The sequence below is a fragment of the Schistocerca nitens genome, chromosome 4 (genome assembly GCF_023898315.1).
Source record: "Schistocerca nitens isolate TAMUIC-IGC-003100 chromosome 4, iqSchNite1.1, whole genome shotgun sequence".
NCBI classification, from domain to species: domain Eukaryota; kingdom Metazoa; phylum Arthropoda; class Insecta; order Orthoptera; family Acrididae; genus Schistocerca; species Schistocerca nitens.
Genome location: NC_064617.1, coordinates 852436003 through 852446616, shown reverse-complemented (window position 1 = coordinate 852446616; position 10614 = coordinate 852436003). Strand labels below are relative to the sequence as shown.

The following is a 10614-nucleotide window of genomic DNA, read 5'->3' as shown; positions in this document are numbered from 1 at the left end:
GCAGTGAATTTGCACCGGCAACATTCACATTTTGACAAGCGGAAAATGTGTCTTGACTCATTTGAGAAAACGGTGAGGACGCAAAACCTGAGTCTACAATATTTGCAAAATTGTGTCCTGTCATTCCCGATTCCCGACGCGAGCTGTTGCTGACCGATCGATCGATAATGCTTCCCTGCTCACTAATTGTTTCACTGTCTACGCCATTGTTTGCCGCCCGCTCCATTTCCCTATGCACAATTACCAAATTACTACTTTGATCATTAGTTAATTCATTACTCGGTGGCGCTAACACACTGCTTTCGTTTTCACTGTCATTTCTCAGTTTACTTTGGAGCCTAGTATTACGTTTTTCACACGCCATTATTGTCACAATATTTCACACGACAACACAGAAAAGCACAATTTGAAGAGCAAAATAAAATAACATAGCAATGGAAATAATGTCTACTTAATTGCAAACGCAGCTGCGAAATACTTGTGCAAATCTACATGCATGCCACAACTGTTTTACTGTACAACAATGACAAACTACAACTACAGTGGAAATTCTCTCTATAATTACGCGCTGGCAATAAACAAAAGCTACACTAATTACACAAACTACAAGAAATAAATCAGAAGATTCCAGTGAGGTATCCTCGGCTAAGGGTCGACATATGAAACGTACCCTTTGAACAAATTTCACAGGACTGTGCTTAAACTGACACACAATATTTTGTTAGCGCAACGCAATCTCACTTTCAATAATCCCTACAAAAGAATGGGCCCTGACTAACATTAAACTATACCTTTCACAAATCACTTACCTCACAAAAATCTTCGCTACTCAAGCTACTGCAATCAGCAAGCGCCACTACTGCCAGCTAAATAAAAGATTCAAACTATGGAAGGCACTAACTACTGATAGGGATAGTTAGCAAATGAAAGATATTAATAGAGAACAAACACTGTATTTACCTTAATAGTCATAATATATATAGCAGTTCATGACAAATTACAAAACTCCGCCATCTCTCTCCCCACATCCACCACTGCTGGCGGCTCACCTCCAACTGCGCAACGCTACGCGCTGTTCACAGCCAGCTGCCTAACACTACAATGTCGAGTATTACAACAATGCAAAGCAGCCACAGACTGCACACAGCACAGCCAGTGATTTTCATACAGAGGTGGCGTTACCAATAAAAAAACCTAAACAGCCTACTTACAATTGTAATTCTGTCAGAGACAGGAAAGGACTTGGAAGAGCATTTGAACGGAATGGATAGTGTCTTGAAGGGAGGATATAAGATGAACATCAACAAAAGCAAAACGAGGATAATGGAATGTAATCGAATTAAGTCGGGTGATGTTGAGGGTATTAGATTAGGAAATGAGACACTTAAAGTAGTAAAGGAGTTTTGCTATTTGGGGAGCAAAATAACTGATGATGGTCGAAGTAGAGAGGATATAAAATGTAGACTGGCAATGGCAAGGAAAGCGTTTCTGAAGAAGAGAAATTTGTTAACATCGAGTATAGATTTAAGTGTCAGGAAGTCGTTTCTGAAAGTATTTGTATGGAGTGTAGCCATGTATGGAAATGAAACATGGACGATAAATAGTTTAGACAAGAAGAGAATAGAAGCTTTCGAAATGTGGTGCTGCAGAAGAATGCTGAATATTAGATGGGTAGATCACATAACGAATGAGGAGATGTTGAATAGGATTGGGGAGAAGAGGAGTTTGTGGCACAACTTGACTAGAAGAAGGGATCGGTTGGTAGGACATGTTCTGAGGCATCAAGGGATCACCAATTTAGTATTGGAGGGCAGCGTGGAGGGTAAAAATCGTAGAGGGAGACCAAGAGATGAATACACCAAGCAGATTCAGAAGGATGTAGGTTGCAGTAGGTACTGGGAGATGAAGAAGCTTGCGCAGGATAGAGTAGCATGGAGAGCTGCATCAAACCAGTCTCAGGACTGAAGATCACAACAACAACTGGAGAAGTTACTTGGACCCACAGCCGTGAATTGATCTTTGTTCTTTTAAAGAGAAAACTGTGCATTTGTTTGAGGAATAGAGTTGTGTGTTCTTTTTTAACTAACCGTAATTGACCTTGGCCCCTTTCCACAGCCTGATCCGCTCTGTCCTGCGAAACCGGATTTCAGGTTTCCTGCGGAATCCATGAACATATACCCAGTTCGAATACAATAACCTCTATTGAGACTGAGAAACTTATATTCACGGATCAGCATGGTTTTGGAAAGCATCACACGTGTGAAACTTAGCTTGCCCTTTTCTTACATGAAATACAGCGAACTATGGATGAAGGGTAACATTCAAATGCTTATTTCTGGATTTCCCGAAGGCATTTGACACAGTGCCCCACTGCAGGCTATTAAAAAGTACGAGCATACGGAATAAGTTCACAGATATGTAAGCGGCTCGACGACTCCTTAAGCGATACAACTCAGAGTTGTCCTCGACGGTGAGTGATCATCAGTGACAAGCGTATCGTCAGGAGTGCCCCAGTGAAGTGTAATGGGACCGATGTTGTTCTCTGTATGCACATGTGATTTGGCGGACAGGGTTCAGCAATCTTCTGTTGTTTGCTCATGATGTTGTGGTGTACGGTAAGGTGTCGAAGTTGAGTGAATGGAGGAAGATTGAAGACGACTTTCACCAAATTTCCTGTTGGTGTGATGAATGGTTCAAATGGGTCTAAGCACTATGGGACTTAACATCTGAGGTCATCAGTCCCATAGACTTAGAACTACTGGAACCTAATTAACCTAAGGACATGACACACATCCACGCCCGAGACAGGATTCGAATCTGCGACCGTAGCAGCAGTGCGGTTCTGGACTGAAGCGCCTAGAACCGTTCGGCCACAGCGGCCGGCGTGATGAATGGCAGCTAGCCTCAAATGTGAAAAAAGTGTAAGTTAATGCGGATGGGCAGGAAGAACAAACCTGTAACGTTCGGATACAGTGTTATTAGTGTCCTGCTTGACACAGTCACGCCGTTTAAATATACGTTGCAAAGCGACATGAAATGCGACGAGCATGTGAGAATTGTGATAGGGAAGGCGAATAGTCTACTTCGGTTTATTGAGAGAACTTTAGGAAAGAGTGGTTCACCTGTAAAGGAGACTGCGTAGACGACGCTGGTGCGACCTATTCTTGAGTAATGCTCGAGTGTTCAAGATCCGTAGCAGCTCGGATTGAAGAAAGGCATTGAAGCAATTTAGAGGCGGGCTGCTGGATTTGTTACCGACAGGTTCGAACAACATGTAAGTGTTACGGAAATGCTTCGAAAACTCAAATGGGAGCCCCGGAGCGAATGCGACGTTCTTCTCGAGAAACACTATTGAGAAAATTTAGAGAACCGGCATTTGAAGACGACTGCGGAACGATTCTACTGCCGCCCACATACACTGCGTGCAACGACCACGAAGACAAGATATAAGAAATTAGGGCGCATAAGGAGGCATATAGAAAGTCGTTTTCCCCTTTCTCTGTTTGCGAGTCGAACAGGAAAGGGAATGACTAGTGGTGATACAGGGTACCCTCCGCCACGCACCGTACGGTGGCTTTCGGAGTATCCATGTAGATATAGATGTAGATAGAAGCTCATTCGTTGATCTTTATGGTCTTTATTTAGACGTCGAGGAATGCAGTGGGCACATACCTTTATGTGCCCCAACTGGTGGATGAGTGTGTCAACACTACCAACAGACACGTCCTGTTGAGCGGCGAGGTCTTTCATTCTGATCCATGGATAACCTCGAATGAGTGTGTCCGCACGTTCCATCACTGCAGGACTCAGAACTGTGTACGGTGTAATATTAGTATCTGTTTCGATAGCTTAAATAAACTTACATTCGATAATCTAAACATGCAGGCTCATAAAAGCCATACAATTTGTGTAAAAGTTTCTTAGATCGTCGCTGAGCAGCGACCACCTGATATTTCAAAGAATATCTTACGCGCCACGGCGCAGAATACGAATTATTCATAAACTGTATCGATAGCGATATTTTGTGTTTCTTAGTTTTTGACAGCTGAAGAATTGTAATCCTCTTCTGTTACCACAGTCCTGATATATTTTTTAAAGACGGCGGACGCGTATATGGCGTGGTCCGCAATCGCTAATTAGTTATTATAAAATATTACTATTGTGCATTGCTATGTAAGAATTTATGTGTGCAGCTAAGATGAAATGTCGAAAATGTTAAAGGACTTTATTTAAAGAAAAAGCCAGCAAGATATAAAATTGAAATGTACGGAGCCTATTGTTAGCAATACTGACTAAGGTAATTAAATTGGTTATTGTGCTCTCAAATGCTGTAGTGCCTGCTTATTACTTAAAGTATTTCTATGCTATCCATCTCCTATTAATGTCAACAGAAATAACTGCGTTTTTACAGTTATCATACAGCTAACAAGGACCGACTGCATGTCGGCAAACGTCGTAGTTAAGGCAGAAGGCGCATTGCTATCTATCTTGTTTGTGATTTAAATCCAATTTCTTTTAATGTGTGGTGTAGTACAGCAAAGAAAATTTCCAGCTCTGCCTGTCCCTTAGGTTTCTCTGTTCGTAGTTGCTATGTCTCATATCCGGTAGTGATCGAACATGATCACGACACAAATAAATTAAGTGGCAATGCGAACTCTGTTCTTAATCTTGAGAACGCTACGCCTTCTGCAAACGATTTCAGGTGTCATATAAACTATCACATACAGTACTTACGTTTTTGAAAAGTCTTTGCTCTTCCCGCCAATAAGTGGTGCAAAACTCTCAAAAGATTTCTGAATCTTCAAAAGAGGATAATAATTTAATCAAAATATAAATATTAAAAAAAAACAATGGCCAGCCGGTACGCGGGAGATCGGAAAGGTTGCGCGACCTTGTTGAGATGATAACAGACGCCTCGCCCAACGATTCACCGTGCTTTTGTTCACTGCCAGGCCTCCGTAGACATACTGCAAGCGCCTATGAATATCTACGATGCTCTCCTCCAAAAGAAATTCAAGGACAGCTCTCTGCCTGGAACGCACCTCCGTAACAGACGCCACTTTTTAGGATACTTCGTGAAACTATAGGGGCTAAAGCGGGAATACTCCAAAATGTTCCCCAACAAATTCCACATTTTTTGAAGAGAAATTTCCCAGTGAAAAAAATGTGTTGCAGTACTTATTGAAGTCCGTTCGTATATGTGGTTAATGTAATGGATCTTCGACTGTCGCAGTGGTATTACATGACTTGCATGGAGGCACTGTCGGTAGCGCTAGTGGTTAAATTTTATTTGAGTGCTGCGTCCGCCAGAAGACACAGGCAGTTATGTACAGAAAGGACGCCATACGACAAGATTAGCCACCAGAGATGGGCCACACAGAGCGATGGTGAGACACCATAGAAGGCGCACACTACACAGACTATGTTATGCTTCCGCCTCACGCCACACAAATAGTTCCCAAGATGATATCAATCGGCCAAATGAGGATATAAGCAGACCCTCGGATCCAGTCAGTTATTTCGGCAGTATCAACATCGTGCCTCCAAACAGCACCAGGACTTATCTACCGTGACCCCTAGGAGAGACCAACTGGATATTCTACTAGTTGTATTAATCATCGTTCACTAGATTCTTGTCTAGACCAAATAGAGGCCAATCAAAATGAACTTTTAACTATATTGCCACGCATTCTCTTCACACTCGAGATACGTAACGTATAATTCGTTTTAATAGATTATTGTAAGCTATAGCTGTTCTGTCTTGCCAGCATTTTTACAATAGTTTGCCTAAATGTATTTGACTCTGCGACGAGGCTGTACAGCTGCAGCGTGTAAAAAAGCCGCTTCAAAAACAATAACTTTCAGTTGCATGAGGTTTTCTTCCTGCCACATGTATGTTGATGAATACAATACTGGCAACGATCATTACGAAACGCATCTTGTTCCCTTCGCCAGTAGGCTTTGAGACCCTACTTTTCAGGGTACCATTGTGCCTTCCATGCATGTAGGTAGATTCGTCTGTATCAGGCACCCTTGCGCAGATCTTGCGTTATCTACACGTCACAGGGAAGGTGATTATATTTCGTTTCAATTTCTACGTTTTGTCATAATACTTATTTTCCACCATCCGACAAGGGATTGTGTACTACTGAGGTAAGTAACATGAGAATTGTCGTAAACGAGTTACCTGTTGTCTGCTTTCCACGTTCTCTTATTTCCAACTCCATTCGCTTCCCTCCGTGTCTCTGACAACAACAATTGGATCCCCAACCGGAATGAATATCTCGCAAATTTAATTCTTTCCTGCGTTCTTTGCCAGTTGGTCGGCACAAGAGAAATGAATACAAGAGGCGGACAAAGAATCGTAACGTACTGAAGAAAACGCTATACTCTCCAGTCGCTGTGCCCTCATCCTTGACATTCTACTTTCCAGAACACTTCTAATGCAACGTGATGCACAACTCTGTAATCACAAGGCGCGAATGCACGGTGGCGGCTATTGATACTGTGCTTGGCGTTCCTGTTCGCAGCACTGGGGGGACGAACTTCACCCTTCTGACACCCTAGCGAGCTCTTATCGCCAGATAACGAACCCCTCTCACTGCAGTCCATTGTGAGCAGTCTGGTTTTCTCCGAACACTTAACTTTATCCGAAAACAACTCACAACTTCGCAAACCACAACATATTTCTCAGCCCTCCCTCTTACAGTGCAAAATCTACATCTACATGGATACTACGAAGATCACATTTAAGTGTCCGGCAGAGGGTTTATCGAACCACCTTCACTATTCTCTATTAATCCAATCTCTTATAGTGCGCAGAAAGAACGTACACTTATATCTTTCCGTACGAACTCTGATTTCCCTTATTTTATCATGTTGATCGTTTCTCCCTACGTAGGTCGGCGTCGACAAAATATTTTCGCATTCGAAGGCGAAAGTTGGTGATTAGAATTTCGTGAGAAGAATCCGCCGCAACGAAAAACGCCTTTGTTACAATGATGTCCATCCCATAACCTGTATCATTTCAGTGACACTCTCTCCCATATTTCGCGATAACACAAAACGTGCTGCCCTTCTTTGAACTTTTTCAATGTACTCAGTCAGTCCTATCTGGTGAGGATCCCACACCGCACAACAGTATTCTAAAAGAGGACGGAAAAGCGCAGAGTAGGCAGTCTCTTTAGTAGATCAGTTACATTTTCTAAATGTCCTGCCAATAAAACGCAGTCTTTGGTAAGCCCTCCCCACAACATTTTCTATTCGTTCCTTCCAATTTAAGTTGTTCGTAATTGAATTTCCTAGGTATTTAGTTGAATTTACGGCCTTTAGATTTGACTGCTTTATCGTGTAACCGAAGTTTAACGGGTTCCTTTTAGCACTCATGTGGATGACCTCACGCTTTTCGTTATTTAGGGTCAACTGCCACTTTTGGCACCATTGACATAACTTTTCTAAATCGTTTTACAATCTATTTTGATCTTCTGATGACTTTATTAGTCGACAAACGACAGCGTCCTCCGCAAACAACCGAAGAAGGCTACTCAGATTGTCTCCCAGATCGTTTATATAGATAAAGAACAGCAAAGGGCCTATGACAATACCTTGGGGGACGCCAGAAATCACTTCTGTTTTACTCGATGACTTTCCGTCAGTTACTATGAACTCTGTGACTGGAAATCACGAATACAGTCACATAACTGAGACGATATTCCATATGCACGCAATTTCACTACAAGCGGCTTGTGTGGTACAGTGTTAAGAGCATTCCGGAAATCCAGAAATACGGAATCAATCTGAAAACCCTTTTCAACAGCACTCAACACTTCATATGAGAAAGAATTGGTTGTGTTTCACAAGAACGAAGTCTTCTAAACCCATGTTGACTGTGTGTCGATAGACCGTTTTGCTCGAGGGAATTCACAATGTTTGAACACAATATATGTTCGAAAATCCTGCTGCATATCGACTTTAATGGTATGGGCCTGTAATTTAGTGGATTACTCATACTACCTTTCTTGAATATTGGTGTGACCTGTGCAACTTTTCAGTGTTTGGGTACGGATCTTTCGTAGAGCGAACGGTTTTATATGACTGTTAAGTATGGAGTTATTACATTAGCATACTCTGAAAGGAACCTAACTGGTATACAGGCTGGACCAGAAGACGTGCTTTCATTAAGTGATTTAAGTTGCTTCACTACTCCGAGGATATCTACTTCTACGTTACTCATGTTGGCAGCTGTTCTCGATGCGAATTCTGGAATGTTTACTTCGTCTTCTTTTGTGAAGACATTTCGGAAAATGCCGCAGTTTCTGAAAACAACGCGCTACCAATGACCAAATGAAGATTTATTGCTCTGACCGCGATGACTCTTGTCTTCTTCGCGGTCCAGTCAAGTCAATGTGACCACCGCCTACGTTCGACATCAACATGCAGTAATCACTCACAGACGGCAAGTGGCAGCACTAGCAGTGGAGGGTATATAGAGCGTGTCGCGGCGGCGCGAAAAACAGAGCAGTCGTTGTCGTAATGCCTAAACGCAGCGATTTATCTGACATCCAAAAGGGCATGATCATTGGCTTTCGGCGCTGTCCAAAACTGGAACCGAGGCAACTCTGGTGCATCACGGGCCATAAATTAGAGGATGAACAGCGGTTGTGGAGGTGTGATAGACGTTCAACTGTTGAGCAACTGACCGCTCAGATCAACCAAGAGGCTACCAACAATGTCTCCTCAAAGACTATTCAGCAAACGTTGCTGCGTATGGGTCTCCGCAGCAGGCGTCTGGTCTGATTGGTGTTCATCAGAGATGAAGGCTGGAATTTGCACGCCAGTACCACAACAGGAGGTCTACTGAGTGGCTACAGGTGGTCTTTTCTGATGAGTCACATTTTACGCTCCATCGGCGTGAAACGTCTGAAAGCAAACACCTTGCAACAATCGTCGGAAGAGTCCAGGCCGGAGGAAGGAATATTATGGTCTTGGGAATGCTTTCGTGGTATTTCCTTGGTGATCTCGTTATTTTGGAAGCCACATTTACTCAACCTAGGCAACGGCCTTGACGCAGTGAATACACCGGTTCCCGTGAGATCACCGAAGTTAAGCGCTGTCGGGCGTGGTCGGCACTTGGATGGGTGACCATCCAGGCTGCCATGCGCTGTTGCCATTTTTCGGGGTGCACTCAGCCTCGTGATGCCAATTGAGGAGCGGCTTCAGTCAAGAATGCCATCATAACGACCGGGAGAGCGGTGTATTGACCCCACGCCCCTCCTATCCGCATCCTCCACTGAGGATGACACGGCAATCGGATGGTCCCGGTAGGCCACTCGTGGCCTGAAGACGGAGTGCCTTTTTTTTTTTTTTTTACATTTACTCAAGCTAAGTATAGATCTGTCCTTCGGGACCACATCCACCACCATATACTGTTGGTTTTTCCTTGGCGCGATAGCATCTACCAATCAAACAATTCAATATGTCACATAGCACGCAGAATACGTGGGCCTTTTGAAGATCATCAGGATGAGTTTACCGTACTCCCCTGGCCATCAGACTCCCCCGATTTAAATCCAATCGAATAACTGTGGGACCACCTCAATCGGGTTGTTCAAGCCATGGATCCTCAAACGAGAAACCTAGCGCAGCTGGCCATGGCTCTGGAGTCAGCATGGCCCCACAAAATCCCTGTTGGTACGTTCAGAACCTTATGGACTCTTTTCCTGCGCGTCTTACAGAGGTCTGCAGTGCAAAAGGTAGTTATTCAGGCTTTTGACAGGTGGTCACTTTAATGTCACTGGACAAAGTATCACTTATCACTGCGTCGTCAGCTTTCTACCTAGATTTATCACCCCCATCAGAATGCTTGTCGCACACTTAAAACATCACACTGGTTGCTTTGGAGCACTGTACTTATACAGGGGGTGGATAAAAATATAAAAGAACCTCGAGAAATGCAGGCTTGAAAATAAATGCAGTTGATACACAAGCCTGCAGATCGCTTTGTTATATTTGATCACGAACGGCGCCTTTGCAATATCTTCAATACATGTCAGTCGTTGTCAGAACTGTGTTCTAGACAGTTGCAAGTGCTTTATATGCAGTTATGTAAATTGAAAACTCAAACTCCAAAAAGGCCTCAGATGGCACATCTATACCGACCGACCACCGCGTCATCCACAGCCAACAGGCGTCACTGACTGCGGATGTGGAGGGGGCACGTGCTCGTGTTACCATTGCGGCAAGGCGTTTGGCTAAGTGAATTCAAAAGTGTGCAAATTGTTGGTGCTCGCGTTGTGGATGCTTCCACAAGGTAGCTGAGTTGTTTGGTGTTTCAAGAGGCACAACATCGAAGATTTGTACCTTATACAGGGAAAGCGGAGAAGCCTTATTCACTAAATGACGCCGCGCGGGGCAGCCGCGCGGTCTCGGGCGTCTCGTCACGGTTCGCGCGGCTGGTCGGAGGTTCGAGTCCTAGCTCGGGCATAGGTGTGTGTGTGTGTGTGTGTGTGTGTGTGTGTGTGTTGTCCTTAGCGTAAGTTAATTTAAGTGAAATCAAGTAGTGTGTAAGCCTAGGGACCGATGACCCTGCAGTTTGGTTCCATAGTCCTTACCACA

General features: G+C 43.7%; 1 pseudogene; it reads left to right on the top strand.

Moving 5' to 3' along the window:
* The first annotated feature begins 9051 nt into the window (after positions 1-9051).
* LOC126254298 (5S ribosomal RNA) lies at positions 9052-9169 on the top strand (annotated as a pseudogene).
* The last annotated feature ends 1445 nt before the right edge of the window (positions 9170-10614 follow it).